This window comes from Stegodyphus dumicola, chromosome 1 (genome assembly GCF_044657685.1).
Source record: "Stegodyphus dumicola isolate Sdum_Otavi_A_Nest chromosome 1, ASM4465768v1".
Lineage (NCBI taxonomy): Eukaryota > Metazoa > Arthropoda > Arachnida > Araneae > Eresidae > Stegodyphus > Stegodyphus dumicola.
In genome coordinates, this window is record NC_140768.1 from 225,623,553 (window position 1) to 225,647,854 (window position 24,302).

Genomic DNA, 24,302 nt, shown 5'->3' on the forward strand with positions numbered 1-24,302 from the left:
CCATACAGTCCTGATCTCGCACCAAGCGACTTCCATCTGTTTCCGGCTTTGAAGAAAAATCTCGGGGGAAGGCACTTTGGAAGCAATACTGAAGTGAAACAAGCCGTTCAACGCTTCTTCCATATGCAAAACCCTGATTTTTTCCTGGAGGGCTTTTTGAAGCTTATCAAGCGATATGACAAATGTCTCAATGTACTTGGTACCTATGTGGAAAAATAAAGGTATGTCATATCTTTAATGTCTCATTCTATTTTTTGACTTTCACACACAACTCTGACCACAGTCGACAGGGGAAACTTATTTTTCAACTTACCCTCGTACATTTGAAGAATGTAGTAATGATAAACAATGCTTCACAAGAACAGCCTTTTGGTTAGAATCCAGACCATCAATCAAAAAATACTCAACAGGTAATTTCCAATTTTGATTGATTGCTACAACCATAAAAACTAGAGCTTCTTTTGCTAGTGACAACGAATCATCGTTAATATCGCAACCCATTTCACCTACCCATACATTTTTCCATTGTTATATTCAACATGTTGACGTATGCACATTTCATCAACAATAAGGGAGCATAGTAAGGGATGTCTACTTTGTTTTGCTTTAGCAGACAGCATATTAAGAGCTTCAGTTGTGAAACCAGGTGACCCATCAATGTTGTTGGTACCATTTCGAAATAGTTCTGGGATGTGGAAGATTGCAACTGAAACATTTTCTAATATATCTATAAGCTCGTGCGGAATAAAAATGCAGTGTGAGAGCGAATTTCCTCAGCTCAGCTGAATATTTTTTTGGCTGGATTTCCTGTTTTAATTTTTGTAATTGTCGATTAACATTTCTCTTTTGCATTTGCATCTTCCCATGGTCTCTTATTTACTCTTGGAGATTCCACAGTGGCTTCCCTTTCTGCACTTCTTATCCTCTGCTGCCTCCTTATCTTTGGTCCCTAAAAAAGACCAATACTTTCATTGAAAGCTGCAAACTAATCAATACAAATAGTCTTAATGGAAAATAATGTAGGATAGTAGTTCATCCCTTAATTTTACGTGTATTTACTTTAGAACTTAGTAAATTTAGCCTAGGTTATATATTTACCCTCTGAAAAATGCTATGTATATCTACGTAATCATTTTAATGAAATCTGTATCAGTTGTAATGCATAACTAGTTAATCAAAGAGAACAAGCACTTTTTGTTAAAAGAAGAAAACCCTCGTAGAGGACGTTTTAAAGGACTATGCAGCCAGCCAGCAAGATAGGATAACTCAGTGGAATGAAATATCATTTACATATGTAAGCGCATAGGCCAATGAGTGGCAGAATCGATTATATAACTTTTGTTTCATTTTAAATTAAATTCAGATAAGATGCTTGGAAGGACACAGAAAACTAGGGCTTCATTACAAGACGTACATGAAAATCTATTTTAATACTGTACATATGATTAATTATTCCTGACGGAAAGATTAAATCATTAAACTTCGTTGAACATGTACTAGTTTCTTTAAAACAGAGAAACAAAAACGCAATGGAAAATTTTTAAAATTATAAGAACAAATTGATGTATTTTTTAATGCATGAGATTTTTTTAATGTTTTTCTTGTATAATGCAGATGTGACCAGTTTCACATAGAAAATTATACATGAAGTCTGACTGATTGCTGGCTTTATTGATTATCAGCCTTGGAAGGGATGCCTTTGTGGAAAACTTTTTAACAGAGAGTAACTATTATCTACATAACATTTGAGGGAAGCCTCCTCCACGAAAACATCCTCCTAATTGGTATATAACCCCCTCTGTAACTAAATTAGTCTTCCATATTATTTTAAAAGATTTTCTGAAAAAAAAAAAAAATATCTTAAGGAATACATATTTGTTTACGTTCTTCTAAACACTTATCACTTTTCATAGTCTTAGGAAGGTTTATTCTCATGAGAGGGTTCATTACATTTTATAATTATACTTTATTATAATGCATTAAAATATAATAACTCGGATATTTTTAATATTTACAGCTGGTTCAGAACCAGTGATTTAGAAAATTGCGTGCAGTGTTTAATTTAAAATTTAACTATAAATTTGAGAAACATTAAATTTTATAAAATTATGAACTTACATTTTGGTAATAAGATGGGAATTCTTTAAAGACAGTTAGGACAGCATCATTCTTTAAAAGAACATGATTCATCGATCTGTGAAACATCTCTTCTTTAAAATGACAGGAACAAATTCTTGAACTGGATGATGGATTCCAGTCAAACTGGATGATGGATTCCGTCAAAGAGCCTTAACCGAAGTTTCTCTTCTTTTGGAAATCTAAATAAATATGAAAATACAACTTAAGCTCTTAAATAATAATAAGAAGAAAAAGAATGGAGCTTTTAAAATATAAAATTGCATTGTAAGAGAAAATTTATTTCTTACTGAAATTTTAGCTTAAAATAAATAAAAGTTTAAATGTATATTACATAAAAATGCTATAATTTAATTCTAAGTTTGAAAAATATAAGTGATTTTCAATGTATACGTTAAATGCCAAAGTGTAGTTTTTAAATATTACACTACATTGCTATTAAGTTATCTTCATTCGTTTTATCCATCTATATTTTAATACAAATCTATCATATAATAAAAAATGAAATTAAATCTTTGCTTACCTGTGAAATGTTACGTCTGGAATCGGCTTCGAAGATTTGTTTGTGCACCCATAAGCACAGCAAGCTCTCATGCTGAATACTCTTTAATACACGGTATCAATATTTAATTCCTTTGCTGTCACTGGTTCTCAATTTGTCAGAGAAATCTTTAATTCAGGAGAGAGTTAATTAAGACTCGAAAATTTTGCCACTTTTTAATTACGATACTGAGAGCAAATATTGAAAGATGCTCCAGTTAGCCATTCCTTGTCTATGAATAAGACCTACATACGTTAAGAAGCCAGCATAAAAATCGAATTTCCAAGAGAAAAAAGACGTGAGAAACATTTAACAATCTGGAATTAATAACAGGACCATTCATGATCGGACCTCCTTTGGCAGGATATACAAATGTTTTCACCTCCATCGATTACTCTACTTTCAAATTCTTAATAAGCTGTCTTGATGATGTAGCATGTTAACATGGTCACATCATCTTGACCGCACATGGTACTTCCGCCAAATTCGCAAACATATCCCTCTTCTGTTCCACACATCTGTGTAAAACTGTACATAATTTTATACAAATGTGTGGTTCCAAATCAAGGGAAAGCTAACTTGTTGGCATATCTGTGTGTATATTTATTAACTTTGACGAGGATTGCAGTTATTTGATGGTAATTTTATTTTTAATTAACCCAAATAAGTAAAACACGTAAGCTCAAAGTGATTATTTTTCAGATATATAAAATTAAAATGATGAGTTTAAAATGAGCAGCAGTAAAAGCCTCTCCTCTAAAAAATTTTAAAAGATACATGTTACAATAATATATTGATGTGAAAAAATTTTATTTTATTTAAAACATTTTGGCATTTGGAACATAAAATAGAAGTAGCGAATACTCTATCGAGGGTATCGAAAGACGTATACAATTTTAAAGGTACCGTAAGGTATTTTTCATTCTTTAAGCATAACATTTTTGTTAAAATCTATATTTTTGTAGTTCAACAGCTTAGAATTTTATAAAACAAATTCATAATCAAAATCGCTGTTGTTAGTTATCGAAAAATAACCAAGATGTGATTTTTGTGTAAATGTTACTAAACTATACAAATTGCTATTATCCATCACACTATAAATGTTTCTTTCATGTGAAAGTGTCTCTTTTTCGATTTGTATGGAACTGCCGTGTGTCGAAATGCAATCAGAACACTGTCAAGCGAGCTTCTGAATGTACACAAAGAACACCCCATCTGGTGACCGAAGATTCGAAGCAGTGCTTCACTTCTAGTGTCGGTTGGCCACTCCTTCCTTTCTTACCTCCATGGATATAACATCGCTGGACCTTTTTCCTTTTGGGATTTGTAAAGGACAACGTTTACAGGAGGAGAGTGTCAAACATTGATGATCTAAAAGCCAGAATTACAATCGCAAGAGCCTCTGTAGATGCCGACATGCTTGCCTGTACCTGGCGTGAAATTGAAGATCGACTTGATAGTCTCCATGTGACGAAGGGGGCACACGTGGAAGTTCATTGACAAGGTTCATGAAACTTTTTGAGTCTATCTAACCATTTATGTTATGAATTTTAATCTATCTTTATTATTTTATGAGTTATTAAACATCAAAATGGGTCTGGGACTTTATAACACCCTGTAATTTCACAATTCTTACGTACAAACATACACAATTTTATTTATACATCCCCAAAAAATTAATAAATAAGAGAAAGAGACTAGGTTGCCATTATTTATTCCCAAGTTTTGCCCCACTTGGAAAATTTGCTCTGAAAACTTATTTTTTCATCATTTTTTAGCCTTACCAGTGGCCGAGTATTTAACACAGACGTAGGAAATTGAGGATGACGCAGTGCTTTTCAGCCTTGGTAGTCGAAGGGGGTGTGGTATTTTTATTTACATACAGAGCATATGTTGCCTTGACAGCAGTTTGGTAGTATTTCCACACACGACAATTCCTATCGAATCGAAAAGCAGGGACACTTCCGCATAAAAGAAACACTGATTGTTGAATGATTAACAATTTGTAAAGTACAGTGGCATTTCCGCGCCACATCTTGGTTATCTTTCGATAACATGCAAAAGCGATTTTGATTGTAAAGTCATTTTATAAAATTTTAAGCTACTGGACTGCAAAAGTATACAAAGAAAAGACAAAACATTATAACAACCTACTCAATAACGCGTTGCACGAGCTTTGACCCACAGAACAGCTCCAACTTGCCTTGGCATGGATGCCAGAAGTTCTTGGTAGATGACTGGAGACAGGTTGTACCAAATGTCTACACATCGGTCACGCAAAGCCAAGATATTCCGACATGGTGGTGTAATGTGCTCTATCGAGTTAAGATCCGGTGGCCAGGATATTAATTGGAATTCATCCTTATACTCATCAACCACTTCACAATTCGAGCCTCGTGACATGTCCTTTCCCAAGCACTCAGAGGACAAAACTGAGATCACAGCCAATATTAATACAACTTCAATCAACGCATTGTAATTGGTCACCCCCTAGCCAACAGGTGGTTAAAAGTAACATGCAGGATTCTCAGATGTGGGGAGAAAAATCCCGTTTGTAGCACAAGCTGCCTCCTTTATTTTGTTTTATTTTTTTGTTTTATTTTCCTCCTTTATTTTGTTATTTCAATTATATTCTCCATTCCCAGACTTTGACCTGAGACCTTATTTTCATAATGTTATTCTGTAGGGTTTAATAAATGGAAAATTATTACTTGAAGCAAAAGTAGAATTTCTATTTTTGCAGAGAACGACAATTTAAATCATTCTGGATTTTGGACTTTGTACTGCAGTTTGTAGAGAAATTAGGTATTTTTTTGGAGGCCGGAGAGATGAAAAATTAGCAATGCTTTCGCCGAGAATCGAGCCGCGGACCTCTCAATTATTCGCTGAGCGTGCAGACCACCACACCACGAATGCTCGCTAAGAAGGTGGGCTTATATACTCCCCCTTTTAAAGGGGCGACCCAATCGCCAAATCCTGGGTGCGGAGAATCATCATCCAACACCCTTTTAGTTCGGGTGCCACTGTAGAGACATTAGGTCTTTTTGGAGGCAGGAGAGTTGAAAAATTAGCAACACATTCACCGGGAATCGAACCGCGGACCTCTCAATTACGTGCTGAGCGTGCAGACCCCCACACCACGAAGGCTCGATAAAAAGGTGAGAGAAATGCATTATAAATTTATCAACAAATAAAAAAAATTCCATTTAAAATAATAAATACCTTGTAAAGTTAACCAGTTATTTTATGTTTTGGATTCTTCCTGTTACTTCTCCCTTCCGCTTTCCAACCAGAATGCAAATTAGTTCATGTATTTAAAGATGAGGTATTTTAAATTGTTAAGAGAGAGCATGTTCTGCCTCTCGAGGCCACGTTACTAGGTTGTTAGAGCAGATAAGATTAGTAGTCTTCGCCCTTGTACTATAAATTGCTGATAGTTGAATTCCATGCTGGTTAAGTTTTTAGCCAACTTTGCATTAACTGTTCTTTGTAGCCTTCAGCTACTAGCTTATTTTAATTTGAAATTAGTGTACTTTGTTATCTTACCAAAAGTGCCTGGGTTAGTCATAAGCACACAGTGTGCTCTTTCGAGTTTTAATATAAAGGGTCTTTTATGCCCTTCTTAAGATTCTTATCTTATCGATTTTCACTTTAGACTAGCAGTTCTCAATCTTTTGACTAACGCATACCATCTAAACAAAAATTGAAAAACTTTACCACCACCCCTTTTTACAATAGAAATATTAAAAAAAGTATAAATTTTGCCCTTTGCACAACCTATTGGCTATTTGTATTAAATATGCACACAATGTATGCTCCGAAACACTTACACATGGACCTATATTGAAGTGACCATCACACATCCCGATGTTGGCGGGACAGTACTGTCCCGCCGATTTTTAAAAATGTCCCGCTTTTTAGAAAACATCTGCATTTCTTAATTTAAATGTACTGTAAAAATACATTGCCTATTATTTATTAATTATTAGTAAATATAAAGAAATAAAAAATACATAATTTATGCTTTAATTTAATAAGTAAACTAAATTAGGCGATGTAACACAGTTAGATTTACTCGGTGGCGTTCGATCATTGTCATTACGTCTCGCCAAAGAATAGGTATTATTAACAGAGGAACAGCTAGCTTTACCTAAAGGGCTATTTGCTTTCCACACCATAAACCACAATAAAAGTTTCTGATTAATTGATTGTACGTCGCAAATGATCAAAACATTATACGACAAAAAATTTACATGTGCAAGGACAAAAAAACGAAGCAATTATTTATAATGTTTTTTCACCATATTCGTTTTCACAATCGCAGAAAGAATTAGAAATGTACATTTATATCCATATATTATGATGCTTCCAACAACAAAGATTTAAAATTACTTCCCCCAATTGTTAGACTTTTTGATCCAGAAATAGGAATTAAAATTAGATTATATTTTGTTTCATTGCCGGGTGTAACTTCATAAATAATTTTTGATTCAATTAAGTACTATTTAAAAAAAATAAGTTGAATAACAATATTATTGCCCATTGTGAGGATAACCTTAACACAAATTTTGGTGGAAAAGCTAGAAGAGGCATCAATAACATTTTTACGAAACTTAACGAACATTTGAACCAAAAAATTATGGGAGTAGGTTCTGTAGCGTACAGTTCTATTCAAACAGCATCTGACTTACTTCCAGTGGATCTTGAAAATATTATTGCAAAAATGTATTCGTATTTATATATATATATATATATATATATACCAGGGGTGGCCAAAGTGCGGCTCGCGAGCCTCATACGGCTCTCGCAGGCAATTTGTGCGGGGCTCGTGCATATAAAATATATGTATGAAATATGGTAAACTAAAACTATTCAGTGTCCAAAAAGAAGTAATTAATTAGTTTAGACTCTTTTTACAAAGTTATCAGGGATTTCTTTCTATTTAAAACCTCCTCCACTACTTCTGTGATGATGTAAATATGAACTTGTGGCTTTTAGAAAAATCTAGATGTGGCTCTCGAACATTCCTGAATTCAAACGCGGCTCTTACTGACATGAGGTCTGGCCAACTCTGATATATACCGTGCATGCTGAAGTTTTAAGTGTTTGTTGAAGTTTGAAGGAATTTTGTGAATCGAATATTAAAAAAGGAGATTTTACGGAAATATGTGGAAAAACTTTTTTAATTAGAATCAATTTTCTGAAAAATAATATTTGCAAAAATGATCATTTTGATGAGGTGACACTAGTAAAAAAATATGCTACTGAAGAAAAAATTAAATGCTGGTTGTCTGCAAATGTGGAAACAGACAAAAAGTGGACGGAGTTATTCCTTCATTTTAAACAGAATAATATTCCTTATGAAAATATTTTGAAAATTGTAGAACAGACGCTCTCCCTTCCAGGAACAAATGCAGCAAAAGAACATGTTTTTCTTAGTAGCAATAAAATACAGACAATTGAAAAAACGCAGTTGAACATTGAAATTTTAAAATCTTTATTAAGGGTAAAATATAATTTGACCAATTCTCGTGAGAAATTTCACGACATTTTAATAAACGATCCAAATCTACTGCAAAGTATTAACTTGGATAAAAAACATGATCGTGAACGAAAATCATAAATTTTTTTAAGTAAAATTTTAAATTACTGTAATTTCTCGTGTATAGTGCGCGGACTATCTGCATTTAAAATGCTAATTTTTGAAGCAGCGGACTATCCCCTAGTGCGGATGATATGCTGGTTGTTCACGGTTAAAATCGTTGAAATTTCAAAAACACGCTGTCGTGAACTGCCGATGATCAAGTATAAAAAAAGCCTGAGATTCCAAGAATACATTCGTACGTATCGTATCGATAGTAAACCATAGAGCATAGTGCAGAACGAATGAGTAGCAGTAAGTAGAGCTCCTAAAATTTAGGCTGGCGCATCAAGCGATGCCGGGATATGAGCACTCACTTAGCGCAACCAGAGTCTTGTATCCCAGTATCCTTCGCACTGCTTTACGGCAACTGCCGGGAGGGGGAAAAGTAGTTGATGCATCAGCTTGGTTTTTAGGAGCCTTAGTAGCAAGTACCTGGAGTACGAAAAAAAGCGTAATTCGTTTACTTATAGCATGGTTTGGCAACACTGAGTGAGTGGGGTCGAAGGTCACATTTCATTGCCGGGTGTAACTTCATAAATAATTTTTGATTCAATTAAGTACTATTTAAAAAAAATAAGTTGAATAACAATATTATTGCCCATTGTGAGGATAACCTTAACACAAATTTTGGTGGAAAAGCTAGAAGAGGCATCAATAACATTTTTACGAAACTTAACGAACATTTGAACCAAAAAATTATGGGAGTAGGTTCTGTAGCGTACAGTTCTATTCAAACAGCATCTGACTTACTTCCAGTGGATCTTGAAAATATTATTGCAAAAATGTATTCGTATTTATATATATATATATACTAGGGGTGGCCAAAGTGCGGCTCTCGCAGGCAATTTGTGCGGGGCTCGTGCATATAAAATATATGTATGAAATATGGTAAACTAAAACTATTCAGTGTCCAAAAAGAAGTAATTAATTAGTTTAGACTCTTTTTACAAAGTTATCAGGGATTTCTTTCTATTTAAAACCTCCTCCACTACTTCTGTAATCATGTAAATATGAACTTGTGGCTTTTAGAAAAATCTAGATGTGGCTCTCGAACATTCCTGAATTCAAACGCGGCTCTTACTGATCTTACTGACATGAGGTCTGGCCAACTCTGATATATACTGTGCATGCTGAAGTTTTAAGTGTTTGTTGAAGTTTGAAGGAATTTTGTGAATCGAATATTAAAAAAGGAGATTTTACGGAAATATGTGGAAAAACCTTTTTAATTAGAATCAATTTTCTGAAAAATAATATTTGCAAAAATGATCATTTTGATGAGGTGACACTAGTAAAAAAATATGCTACTGAAGAAAAAATTAAATGCTGGTTGTCTGCAAATGTGGAAACAGACAAAAAGTGGACGGAGTTATTCCTTCATTTTAAACAGAATAATATTCCTTATGAAAATATTTTGAAAATTGTAGAACAGACACTCTCCCTTCCAGGAACAAATGCAGCAAAAGAACGTGTTTTTCCTAGTAGCAATAAAATACAGACAATTGAAAAAATGCAGTTGAACACTGAAATTTTAAAATCTTTATTAAGGGTAAAATATAATTTGACCAATTCTCGTGAGAAATTTCACGACATTTTAATAAACGATCCAAATCTACTGCAAAGTATTAACTTGGATAAAAAACATGATCGTGAACGAAAATCATAAATTTTTTTAAGTAAAATTTTAAATTACTGTAATTTCTCGTGTATAGTGCGCGGACTATCTGCATTTAAAATGCTAATTTTTGAAGCAGCGGACTATCCCCTAGTGCGGATGATATGCTGGTTGTTCACGGTTAAAATCGTTGAAATTTCAAAAACACGCTGTCGTGAACTGCCGATGATCAAGTATAAAAAAAGCCCGAGATTCCAAGAATACATTCGTACGTATCGTATCGATAGTAAACCATAGAGCATAGTGCAGAACGAATGAGTAGCAGTAAGTAGAGCTCCTAAAATTTAGGCTGGCGCATCAAGCGATGCCGGGATATGAGCACTCACTTAGCGCAACCAGAGTCTTGTATCCCAGTATCCTTCGCACTGCTTTACGGCAACTGCCGGGAGGGGGAAAAGTAGTTGATGCATCAGCTTGGTTTTTAGGAGCCTTAGTAGCAAGTACCTGGAGTACGAAAAAAAGCGTAATTCGTTTACTTATAGCATGGTTTGGCAACACTGAGTGAGTGGGGTCGAAGGTCACATTTCATTACCACTTATCACGAGAATTTGCACAGTATTTTGTTTTCATATTTTGTCTTTCATCTTCAATAACGTTGATGAAACATTGGAGTTTTACTGCCGAGTTTAAACTCAAGGTAGTTGAGAAAGCTGAAAAAGATGGAAATAGAGAAGAAGGCCGTTATTTTGAAGTGGACGAGAAAGCGGTAAGAAATTGGCGCAAACAAAAGGATGTGTTAAAAAGCATGGGAAGAAAGCGATCCAATTGGCACGGAAAAGTAAAATGAACAGCTTTAGAAGAAAATTTGCTGAGATGGGCTCTCAACCAAAGAAATGCCGGACGCTCCATTTCAACAGTTAAAATCCGTCTCCGAGCGAAGTCCGTGGCAGAAGAGATGCAGATAACAGATTTCAAGGGAGGAATAAATTGGGTTTACCGCTTCATGCGTCGTAAAAACTTGAGAGTTCGCAGCAGAACAACAATGTGTCAGGCTGTTCCGGACGACGTAGATGAAAAAAAGCTGAACTTAGTGTTATTCCAGGAGGTTTAACAAAAATCCTGCAACCTCTGGATATTAGCGTGAACAAAAGTTTCAAGTCCCACGTACATGCTTGCTGGGAGATCTGGATGTCGGAAGGTTTACATACTTTCACAAAAGGAGGAAATATGAAACACGCTTCATACACTGAAGTTGCCGAATGGGTCGATAAATCCTGGAAAAGTGTTAAAGTGTCAACCATCTGATCGGGATTTATAAAAGCCAGGATTGTTAGTGAAAGTGAGGAAATCACTGACAGTGAAGATAGTGATGCTGAAAATGAAATTTCGGACACTTTTCCTGAAAATATATTAGACCTGTTGAATTCTGATACCAATGAATCGGACTTGAAGGTTTTCGTGAATGTAGTAGAATGTGTGTTTAATTAATATATGATTAATTAGTAAGCATTCTTTTTTATTTGTATTTAGCATTTTATTTCTGAAGGTATATTAGTAAGTAAGTACTTTTTTCTATTTATGTTCTTTGTTTCTAAAATACAGTAATATTGCCGTATTAAAAAAACGTAATTTCGGACATATAGTCCGCGGACTATCTGACGATTTTTGAAAATTTTTTTATATAAAATAGTGTCTGCGGACTATACGTGCGAAATTACGGTAATTAAAAACATAATATTCAAATTATAGTTTTTTACAAATATTTTTAGTTACCAATAGCTAATAATAAATACATTTTTGTATATTTACAGACAAGTATGTGAATGTATACAATAAAATATATTTTTTTGAATTATTGGTCTGCTTTTATAACTAAATTACAATTGTCATTTTATTCCATTTGTCTCAATATGAAAATGTGGTCACTTTAACCTATATTGAATTAATTGGGCTGTCAGCTGAGCCACTGTTTGTTGCCGATTTTGCTGTACCAAGCGGGAACAGTCTCCGACGACCTTTTTCTTTGCATGGATGTACAAGACCTTGGCGTCTACTGCTGGTTTCACCATCATTTATCCACTTTGCGTAAATACTAACAATGGTAGATCATGAACAAACCAGTCGTAGAGTTTCAGAAGTACTTCTTCCGAGTCTTCGGGTCATTACAATCTGCCCCCCACTTAAATTCGCTTAGATATGTAGCCTTTCCCATCACTCGCTAAAGTAAATGCAAGAATGATTCCTTACCTTCTCCAGCAGCAGTTAAATATCATTCCCACCTAATCACGTACCCTCTACGTCATCCTGACAAGTTCGTTGAAAAATGTGTGAATGGTCATAATGCTTTGGCTCCTATCACACTTTAAAGTTAAATTTCTTTATAACTAACTGGCATTAAACGTGAAAATTTTTTTACTTAAAATTTTGTACTTCTTTCAATGCCCTTGATAGTGTACTTGCTACTTTTCTTTTACGTTCTAAATAACAAAATTTTTCAATAAAAAACATTTTTGTCAACCATATAGTATTGTAATATGCACCTCTTAAAATTTTTACGAGAGAGATGTACTAGTTGTTCTTTTAACTCAGTTAGGGTTTATTTAATTGAAAAATAATCACTTTGGGTTTAGATATCATAACTAAAAAATCATATTACATCAAAATTTTTTCCTAATGTAATTAGCGAAAAATTGTGAAAATATTTCATTTAACACTTATTAATTTTACATCTGTTTTGAGCATGGAAAAAGTATAGTATCTGATTCCATTTGGAGTGAACTGTTTAAAAACATATTCTTTCACTTACTTAGGGCTCTGAAATATTTTAGAAAAAGCAAATATATACATTTATACTAATATTTATGACGTAATTAAAAAATGTTTATCTCCAACCACGTGAAAACCTACTGATATTACTGAATGTTTTGCTAAGCAAGAGGGGTATGTCTAGCAGTGTAGGTAAGGTGGAGCAAGGATAGACATCTATCCCCGGTGCAGCATCCAGGGATCACCAAGCAAATGTTACAAAATTTTAGTTTGAAATGTTTTCCATTCTTGGCAAACAGGAGGATGCAAGAAATCTTCAGCTGTGCTCGTGCGCTGAAATCCCTAACTACGGCTCTGGCAGTGCCACTTCTTCAAGACCTTCGACTACAAGTAGTTTGACCTATTATACAATATAAATATGCAACTTTCAGCATAACATTCTCAAACGCTAACTCAGCCAATGAGATATCTTCAATGTCCACACGTGTCAAATTGGTCACACTCATCCACCATATTCTATCCTCCTGGACCCACTGTTCTGCAGTTATACACCTTGAAACGACCTTCATTGGTACATGAAGTTCTGACAACTGGAACACATTCATGCTGTTCCATGGCATACAATGGATTTGGAGCAGTTTGTCTAGTTTCAATCCCAAGCAAAAGGGCTGGCTGCATAGTTTTACTCATATGTAATGTGAATATGAGCCAGTTTATCTCAGCAAATCTTTCAGGAGGACACTTTCCTGAATTCTGAAGAAAATACTATGCTGAATGAACCATCAACTTCATTAAGAAACTTATAATATAAGAACTAACCTTTGCTTTTAATCTGATAGACATGGCATTAGCATAATTAGAATTGAAAGATCTGAATACTGAGCAGTTGAGGAATATTAGCATCTGCAACCATTTAGATATTTATTGCTAGAAAGACATCTATAATGAAAAACACGAGCGACCATACTCTAGATACATATTCGTAAGATTAGGCTCCCCCAAGATGACTTTTCAAACGACCTTTACCACATTCAGTCTTCAGCAGAGAATAGCAGTTGCCACAGTAAAGTTGTGCCCCTGCATTTGCAGTTCAGTATTGCAGAGAAAGAGAAATTTTGTGCAAGTTTTGTGAATTCCGAAACGCAAGCAAAGTTAAAACAGTTTGCAGTATAAATGAAATATAGGAACACAGATATGCCCAATATTTTTTCCTGATAAAACCCTACGCTTGTTTTCGGGTTATATAACTAAATGTGGAGTGTGAAAAATCATCATTGCGGAAACTTATATGTATTTTCAAAGCAAAGAAACACATCAAAATCTGAGTTCACACTCCAACTTAAAGGTCATAGCAATATCAGTGGGAATCTCAGCAAGTGAGAACAGTGAATATTTCACTTGTTTCAGTAGCCACAACTTCTTTTTAAATTTGTTTCCATTCTTACTCTATGCATTCATCTTATTCTCACTAGAGTCAGTTATTGCAGCTATCCTGCTCTTTAAATTCTTATTAACCCCAGTAGGAATGTAAAATCTATGAATCTTCTTCTTCAGTTGCATTACAGAGTATTATAGGCCATGGCCATCTCGACAAGCTTCCTCCAATGGATCCGACCAGTCTCTACAGTCCAGCAATGATTGATTCTAGTCTTGAGATTCACCTCCACACAGTATATTTATCTTGTACGAGGTCTTCCTCTTTTCCTGGTACTGTCTGCACTTGCAAAGATCACCTTTTTAACAGGGTTCATATGAAGTGAGATCTAAAAATATGTCCAAGCAACCTAATACCATAAGATTTAATGATTAGCACAATATTAAGTTGTTTGTATATTGTATAGATTTCATGGTTAAACAAAATTCTTCATCTATTATTTTCTCTAACTGGACCATAGTACTTTTCTTTCAAAAATTTGAAGTCTTTCTTCATGTTTTTGTTAACGGCCAGCATTTACTATCATACACTAAGATAAAATCTATGAATGGTGATGCTACAAGTGTCCGGAAACTACTAATACGCTAGGAAAATTACTCATCCTTATTTCCACCAGTCTTCAACACAATATTTTTATGCTACACAATAAAAGAACTGCATCCCTTACTCATGTTTTGTAGACAAAGTTAAAATCCCTTATTTTAATAGGTATAAGAGATAGTATAAGCTGACATACAATGCATTTCACATTAATCTATTTAGTTATGCAATGGATAATGCACCGTACTGTCCAGAATACTTTATTAGCATGAGAGGTGCTATTAGTGATCTTCACTTTTTTGGGAGTTTATATCATTTTTCAAATAAAATGATACTGATATTCAAATATTTTCCATATTTATTTATTGATTTATTGAGACTTTAAAATATTACTTTGAATTTTTCAGACCTTAAAAAGTAGGGCTTGACTTTAGTCATAAGAAAGCTAGACAGCTGTATTCACAGCTAAGTTTAAAATTTAATTTCACAAATCTCATACATCATTTCTTTCATAATCTTAATGTTATTGTTATACTTTATAATATAAAGTTATCTACTTTTCAGTTTGTCAGAATTCTTTTTTTCCTCATGAGCATTCAATCCTCATTTTTTTTTTTTTTTTCCCATTTAATATCTCATGTATCTGATGACTGAGTGGTTCTATTTGGAAGCGTGTGAAGGGGTTGTTGGATTCAAACCAATATACATTCAAGTCACCAGTCTTAGTATATTTGTCATACTCCTAATACATTTTAATTACGGCAGATTGTGCATATATTTTTTACTTAATTACTCTCCCAGAATTTCTTTTCTTTTTACTGTTCCAAATGTCACCATTAGGCAATATGCCTTTTACTCAAATTATCAAATTTTAGCACAATTCCACTCAAAATTTATTTAGTTCACATGACATTGCATTTTAATTGAAATACATTTGCTGTCTATCATGTTACGACTCTTTCCTTGATCTTTTTTAATTAATGCAAATTTGCTTCAAATACAATTGCTTTTTAATTGAAATTTTCCTTGCACTAATAATTATTATTTAAACTTTGTTTTGTTTATAAAAGCAGATAATTTGAATTCAAACTATTTCTGTTCAAAACCACTATGTTTGATCCCACCATTTACTGTACCAACTTTAAATGCAAACTGCTTTTATTTCATTAAATATTTTTTTTAATTACTGAGTTTCTGTATTAAATGTAGTGGATACAGTAGAATAATTATCTTCATGTGATATACGAGGGTTGGAACTTTAATAGTGGCAACACAGCTGAAAAAATGCTGCACAACAAAACCAAAGAATATCGCGTATACCACACGTAAACTACATACCTACCTTACCTCTCAGCAAAAAGACTCATCCTGCCTATGTCACGCGCATGCGGAGTGACGCAAAGAACGAATCCTTGTATTAGCTCGTGGTCTAAAGTAAGTGTTGTCAGGATGTTTTCAAAACAAGAACGATGTTGGATAAAAATTTAATGTGCCAGAGGTCGTACAGCACGACAGTGTCATCAAGGGCTTCAAGAGGCTTGCGGGAAATCTGCATTGCCTTACAGAACTGTAGCAAGATGGGTGAAAGCATTCAATGAAGGACGCCAAAACGTGGCAGACATGCTGCGGCCAGGTTGTCAAGAGTGTCAGCGGTGCAGATGTGCAAGCTGTTGCCGCACTAATGGACAGTGATCGCCGCTAAACAATTCGTCAGCTGGCTGGATAAACAGGATTAGCGCATACGGCTGTTCTGCGCATTCTGAAGGGACACCTGTCCATGAGAAAAATTGTTCAAACTGTTCTTGAGATTCTTGCGGCAGTAGACCGATCCATTCAAACTATCAACAAAACAGGCGCTGCTACAGGTATTCTGCGACTTCCACATCGTTGGAAACGGGTTGTACACAATGCTGGCGACTACATTGAAGGACTGTAAAACATGGTGACATGAATCACTTTTGTATTCCTTGTAAATAAATAATTGCCACTATTAATGTTCCAACCCTCATAAAAACAAAAATCAAATAAGTCCATCTCCTTACTTCAAAATGCTGCACAGCACTTTATAATACGAGGGCCATCCAGGAAGTAGATTACGTTTCCGTCTGTGTCCGCTAGGGGCGGGGCTAGCGCGGCCATCTTGGGGTCAGAGCGTTGCGCAGCTCAGTCTGCATCTAGCCGTGCTAGTGAGAGGTTCGTGCTGTGCTCCGTTCAGATACTGTGACGGTTTGAAATGTCTGCGTTAATTGAAAATCCCGTGAGCTGCGAGGTGCGCTCAGTAATAAGGTTTCTGACTGCAAAAAACTGTAAACCGATAGAAATCTATCGGCAGCTTCGTGAAGTGTATGAGGACAACATTATCACTGAAGGTGGAGTGCGTCAGTGGGTCATAAGATTTCAAAATGGCCGAACCAATGTTCACGACGAAGATCGAAGTGGGAAGTGGGAGACCCAGCATAGTGACCGCCGAACTTCTCGAAAAAGTCGATGCTAAAGTCCGTGAAAATCGAAATTTCACAATAATGGAACTTTCTTTGAGTTTTCCACAAATTTTGCGAAGTTTGTTGCACGAAATCATCAGCGAAAAGCTTGGTTACCACAAGTTTTGTGCAAGATGGAAGGCAAGAAGAGGTAACGAAGTGGTTGAAGGCGCAGGCGGCCGAATTTTTCGACGAAGGAATTTCCAAGCTCGTACATCGCTATGATAAATGCCTTAATTTGTATGGTGACTATGTAGAAAAGTAGTATTTGAGTGTGGCTTTCATCTGTATATAATAAAATTTGTTTCCTATACTTTATTTTTTTATTCCAAAACGTAATCTACTTTCTGGATAGCCCTCGTATGACCTGCTTTTTCCTTGAAATATTAAGGAATATTATTCTATAATATTTTCACATAAAAATTCAACGAATACTGTTACAGTTGATTTACAAGATTCTTTTGGGATCTTCAGTGCATCGAGATCATTAGAATTTAATATAACACACGACCCATATCCACAGTTTCTTATTTTGAAGTAAAATTTTAACTTCTGGATGTTGGGATTTTTTGGGGAAAACTTTTTCTACCTAATTATCAGTTGAGTTTTATGTTTTACAAGTTTTCCTTCCATAATCATAATAATAAAATGAAATATGGAAAATTAAGGGGGAACAAGAAATCTTCATATAATTAATGCTTTTCAGACCTTTTACTAGTAAGGACCAACTAGCTGGTTTTCACAAACTTCCAAAACTCTCAAAGGATGCATGTTTAATAGAAAGTTAATTCAGCAGTCAGTGATGACAATACCAATTTAATTATCTTTCTGTAGCTAAGTTTAACTACAATTCACTAATTAAGGATCCAGGGTTCATACACATTTCTGCACTCAGAAATTAATGACTTTTAGGGAAAAAAATTAAGGACCCATCAACAAATGGGAACAGAATAAATACAATTAAAGATATTAGCTATGCCTGAACTTCACTTTTGTGATACTATCCTAACAATAAAATAGATCCACAAGCAGAATGCAGTATAAAAAACATAATCATAAAACAAATTTAAGAATAAAATCAATTTTATAAAATTTATCAGGTAGCAAAAAATATTTTACCCTTATAATATTTGAAAGAATAATAGTGACATTTTATTTAAGTTTTACTAACAGTTAGCTTTATGTTAGCTATGCCAGTTAGCCTAGCTAAAGATATTAGCTATGCCTGAACTTCACTTTAGTGATACTATCCTAACAATAAAATAGATCCACAAGTAGAATGAATGCAGTATTATTAAACATAATCATAAAACAAATTTAAGAATAAAATCAACTTTATAAAATTTATCAGGTAGCAAAAAATATTTTACCCTTATAATATTTGAAAGAATAATAGTGACATTTTATTTAAGTTTTACTAACATTTAGCTTTATGTTGATTTTTTCTTTTATGTCTCATTTTGTCACGTACTTGTTCAGTTTAGTTTAGTTAGAGGTTTAGTAAATAGCAGGTAGATTGTACATCAAACAGAATAAGATAAAATAAAGTAAAAACGTAATCAGCATGATTCGTTACAGAAGGCTGGCTGTTGCTTGCCTAGAGAGAAGATCAGAACAAACCTGAAAGCCTGATGTAGGCACAGTTGGGCAAGTTTTGAAAGTTAGTTGTGCTCAGCCTGTCTGATGCAATTAGTGTCATAACTTTGTGAAGAGTTCCTGGGATTGTAACCCAGTTAATATATTTTAAAGTTCCAATAAGCCACTAAAGCCCCAAAAGTCATAAGTTGTTTTGTATTAAGTCTCACTAGATACAAAGAATTAAGTTTTACATTTTTGTGCTGTATCTTGTGACCATGGTAAAAGATTAATGAAAGGCAATAACTCACTTTAATATGCAGAGATAACTTTTAAGGGTGACCAGTTAGATACACTTAATCATTATAGATTTATATGGCCACTATTTATTTTTTTAAAAGTATTTGTTAGAAAAGCACTATTAAAATCAATCTATTAACAAGTCACAGTTTAAAATATGTGTAATTTATGACTTTGATTCCTAAACAATATTAAGATAACTACACATTAAAAGCTACAAAACATTTAGGTTTTGTAGCAACAACACTCAACAAAATATTTACACATCTTTTTAATTTGAAGCCTTTCCAGATATTCTGGCTAATTTATATCAATTCCTTCTCTTTAAGCATCTTTTTTAACAATTAGAAATGTGTTTCAATTATGGAAACCAATATTTCCACTAGTTTTTGCTTGTTTTATCAGCTAACTTGTCACTCTCGACAATACACTGCGGGGAAGGGGGGGAAACAAAGAGTTCTGTATCTCCTGCTCTACAGGGCCGATTGACAAAATTCAAACTGCGTTTTTCATGTCTCAAAAGCGTGACTTAGGATACATATCAAATTTATATATAGCATTGTTCTAACATAGATATTTTGACACAAAAATCGGACTTTTTCTTAAATAATATACCAATTTTTTTTCTATATTTCGACTGTACGACAAGTTATGCCTAGATATTTAATTTTTATAAATTTGGTGCGAAATTTATGCAGAAATTCAAAAATTTATCTTGGCACAATTTTTTCAGTTTGCGCCAAGAATAATTCACTTGGCGAACTTCTTAATATATGGCAACCAATTTTCCATTCCCTTTCATTATGCCAGAGCGGAAAAAAAGGCACCTCATTCCTACCTTTTTTTTTTTACATTGTACATGAGCAGAAAAAAGTCACATCATTCCTACTTTCAAATAAAAGTAGGAACACTTTTTAACAAAGTGTCTAAACCACATTTGATGTTTTATCACTTTCAACAAATATGCCAAATTTCAAAATGCGCCAATATATAAATTCACATATATTTTTGGAAATTTTGAATAAAAATCTAATTTTTGCAAGCATGCTTAGAAATACGGCTACTTTAAGATGATGGTAAAAATTTTATAGATTATAATTCAAAATTTTTTTGAAAAATTTATAAAAATTTTAAAAATAAATCATAAAAAATGGATGAATTTTATTTGGAATGAACCTGAATTTTGAAATGTGAAAGGAAGAATCAAATAAGTTTAATAAAAAAATGAGAAATTAATTAATATATACCAAACTCAATGAACATTGAGGAGCTAAAACTTCGAGAGCTAATTTTTTAAACTACTCGTGCGATTTTTACAAAACTTTGTAGTTTGGGAAAAATGCAAGTTGAATTTTGTCAATCGACCCAGTAGAACAAGAGATATAGAACCGTCACTTTTTTTTTTCCTTTCTTTTTTGTGCAGTGTACCTATAAGCTTTTACTTGATCTGATAAAAGTTACAGTCCAAAAACGCGGCAGATGTGAAATAAGTTATCGCTATGACTGAAAGTAATTACAAAGTCAGACAGAGTTTTAAATAAACCTCTTACTTAATTGGAGTTTTATTTAAAACTTATTTAAAAGACCTTAGATTAGTTGATTTTGCTAGCCTAAAAATACGCATTAGAATATAAAGGCGTATTTTTAGGCTAGCAAAATCAACTAGAGCTTATGGTGATCCAATAACAGCCAAATTCAAACTAAAAATGTGGACTAGTAGTCAAAGACTACACAATTTAATTTTAATCTAAGCTGCCTCAGTAACTCGTTGTAACGTAGTTATTACATAACAAATTCAAATATCAGCAACGATAACGCAAAAAGAAATTATTAGAATTTACCAGAGCTGGTAGGAACTAATACAGTGTGCAAACAGAGAGCAGAAACAAATTCTGTCTTGCAATCTCAAAATCGCAGTTTAAAAACTATCTAAGTGATTTTCATTCCAGTGAGGAAATGGGAAAATTATAGCAAAGGATGAAATTACAAACAACTACTTAATTTACATAACTGTACATATCTTTGAAGAATAATTTTTGTTCTCTTTATGTATTTAGTTTCTTCCTTCAATATGTTTCCTCTTCATTTTAGAATTTTTGGATTTAAAGATTTCTGTTATCCTAAAAAACTAAATTCATTTAGAATGTATAGGAAAATGTGCTAACTTTATTTAGTAATATGAACATTCAGAATAAATATGAAATGGTATATGGTATGGATGGTTATAGAACCAGTGTTGCAGAATTTTTCGAATTTACTGAGCAAACAAATCTAAAAATGGCAAAATTTTAGAATTTAGGAAGCACTAGGCAGCAGAATTTAGGATCCAGAGAGATTGCATCAGGTGGGAAAATGCATAGCACCAATCCTGTGTATGATGGACAGAACCGTAGCTAGGGTTTTCAGCACCCACAGAAGAGAAAACTGATAGAGAAAACTGATGCATATGGAGATAATTACATGGGAAAAACTCTTTATCATGAAAAAATTTAAATGAAGGCACTTTTAATTAATTATGTAGCTATTTTGCTTCTACTAAGAATTGTTTGTAAATTGTGGTAAAGTGCAATTCAAGCATTTTTTACTTTCTTTATTTTTTTAGATCCAAAATATTGTCATGGCTAAAATGGAAAGTAATAAGACTTTATAATATGACAGTGAAAAATAAAAATGTTTCATTTTGATGATATTTTTAACACAATTTCAGTATATTAGCATTATTTTAATGAAATTGATCAATGATATAATGTTTTTTAAAAAAAATATCATCGAAAAATTCCCAGATTTCCGAATTTAAAGTTTTCTATTGAGACTGATAATAAAATCCCCAAAATGTTCATAAATCACCAAATTTGGAATTGTTTCGTTAAAAACTCATATTCCCAAAAGTGACAAGTTTTTTAAGAGCTCTTCATTAGAAAAAATGAAATAATTTTTAAATGCTTTTGTTTCACTTCTTGCTCAGAAACTTGAGTATTCCACCATTTATATTAGGAATATGAACAAATTATAATCCATGAACCTATTCACCCATTCAAAAAACAACTATATTTGTCAATGAATAACCAAAAATATTTGTTCAAAATACTAAATCACATTTGAAATAGCAGTTGTAAAAACAGACAGAAATTTTAAATGCTTAAATTTAAGGACCTCCTGCCAAATTTGGTCGAAATTAAGGACTTTCAAGGACCAAAAATCTAAGGACTTTTAAAGACTCTTAAGGACCATACGAACCCTGAGGATTGCTATTTAATGTGCATCTTGTGAATTGGACCTTCCTCCCTCCCATTGTGACCAATAAATTATTTCCAGTAGTTATATTTAGGTTAAAAAGGAATTTGGACTTTTCTTAGGGACAGAAGGAACCTTTTCGATTGCAAAACTTTCTAATTTAAAAATAATATGCAAAATTTTAATTTGTGCGTGAAAAAAAATTAGCTTATTATAAAAATTAGCATATATTTCCCAACCATTTTTGATTCTTTGAAAATCAAAGCATACTTAAGAAATCCAAATCAAAAAACCTATTTTTGGACACAGACAGGATGTGGAGCTAAATATTTTTACCACCTGGTGCAATATCTACAGGTTCCACAGTCTGCTGCCTAATGCCTCCCCTAAATTAAAAAAGAAATTGCAATTCTACTGCTAGTTAATTCTCTAAATTCTAAAACTTATGCAACCACTTTGGTGCTGGCTCCGGACAAAGGAAGTACTGATAATTTTGAACTTTAATCAAATCAAATTTTAAAAAAAACAGAGAGAAAGAAAATATTTTTTAATTCAGAGCAAATGACTGGTGATAGGGCCTTTTTATTTTTATGAAGAACAAAATATGGGAATTCTAGAAAATATTACAAAATAAACAAATTTCAAACTAATTGCATTGAATTAGAAGTGCAAAACTCAAATTTCTAGCTATGTATTAATAAGAATTTAAAATAAGTTACCTATGATATATATTAGTAAATAAAAGATTAAAGCAGAGAGAAAAAAATTTAAATTAATTGCAATCTGAAAACTTCAGATCAATGAAACATGTCACAGAAGAGTTTGCAACTAAAATTTTGCAAGTTTAAAAGAATATTTAAATAAAATAAATTTAATTCTGCAAGTTACATAACTTATGACGCTATGAAAATATTTTATTAATTATAGCACAGCTAGCAAATGTTCATAAAGTTATCAGTCGGATATATTAACTAAATCATTCTTTATATATACTAGGGGTGGCCAACCTGCGGCTCTTTGAAGGATTATTTCTGGCTCTCAATAAATGTACCCCAGTTCCCTTTTCGTTTTTGTGTTATTATATTTTAAAAAAATTATTATAGTTCCATATTTGTTTCAAAATGTCTTTTAAATTACAGACAACAAATATGAAAGACTAAGTGCAACGTTGTTCAACAAATTTCATTTCCATTCATCGTCTCTTGATTTTTTTTCTGAATCCATTTGAAATTAACATAATTCAAGGTCAGTTTTTCATTTCCAATATAATTATGACCCAAAAAGCATCTGGAGAATTAGAATTAATAGAGATGCAAGAAGATCAGGCTCTACAATTAAAATATAAATTGATGCCGATTACTGAATTTTGGAAATTTGTACCAGAATCGAAGTATCCTGAATTAAAAAAGGCTGCTTGTCAAATTATTTCAATATTCGGAACAACGTACTTATGTGAATCATTTTATTCCACTTTAAAATTCGTGAAATCCAAACACCAATCAGTATTAACTAACCAGCATTTCAAAGAATTACTCAGAAATGCTGTCATCAATTTTTCACCAAATTTTAAAGAATTATCAAGAGAAGTAAAATAAATAAATGTGTTTAATTTTTAATATGTAAATTCAATACACATATTTTGTACTTTTATTTATATATTTTCAATAAATATAATTTCTGTAAAAAAATTTTTAATACCTTTTTTGCATATCTTTTACATACATATTTAACTGCGGCTCACGAAAAATTTCAAATTTTGAAAAATGGCTCAGACTGTCAAGGAGCTTAGCCATCCCTGATACATACGTATCAGATACATTTTTTAAAAAGTAAAATTAAAATTATTTAGTTAACCAACAGTTAACTAATTTAGTTTGAAAGCTAAATTAAAGATCTTATGCTTTGCCAAGTAATAACACTCAGAGACGGGCTTTGTAGGAGGGAATATGAAATATATCTTTTGCAGATTGGTAATATTTTCTGACAACTGCTTTTAGATTTTTCCTTTTTCTTTGTTGACCAGTTTGTGCTAAACTGCA

At 33.1% G+C, this 24,302-nt stretch overlaps 1 long non-coding RNA gene across 1 annotated transcript; it reads right to left on the minus strand.

Annotated features, from left to right (window-relative positions):
* Nucleotides 1–240: 240 nt before the first annotated feature.
* LOC146999490 (uncharacterized) lies at nt 241–11,600 on the minus strand. Its single transcript, XR_015043701.1, has 2 exons — nt 2,119–11,600; nt 241–949 (listed from the first exon to the last, which is right to left on the minus strand). It is a non-coding gene; the product is annotated as an uncharacterized LOC146999490 (long non-coding RNA).
* Between the last annotated feature and the right edge of the window lie 12,702 nt (nt 11,601–24,302).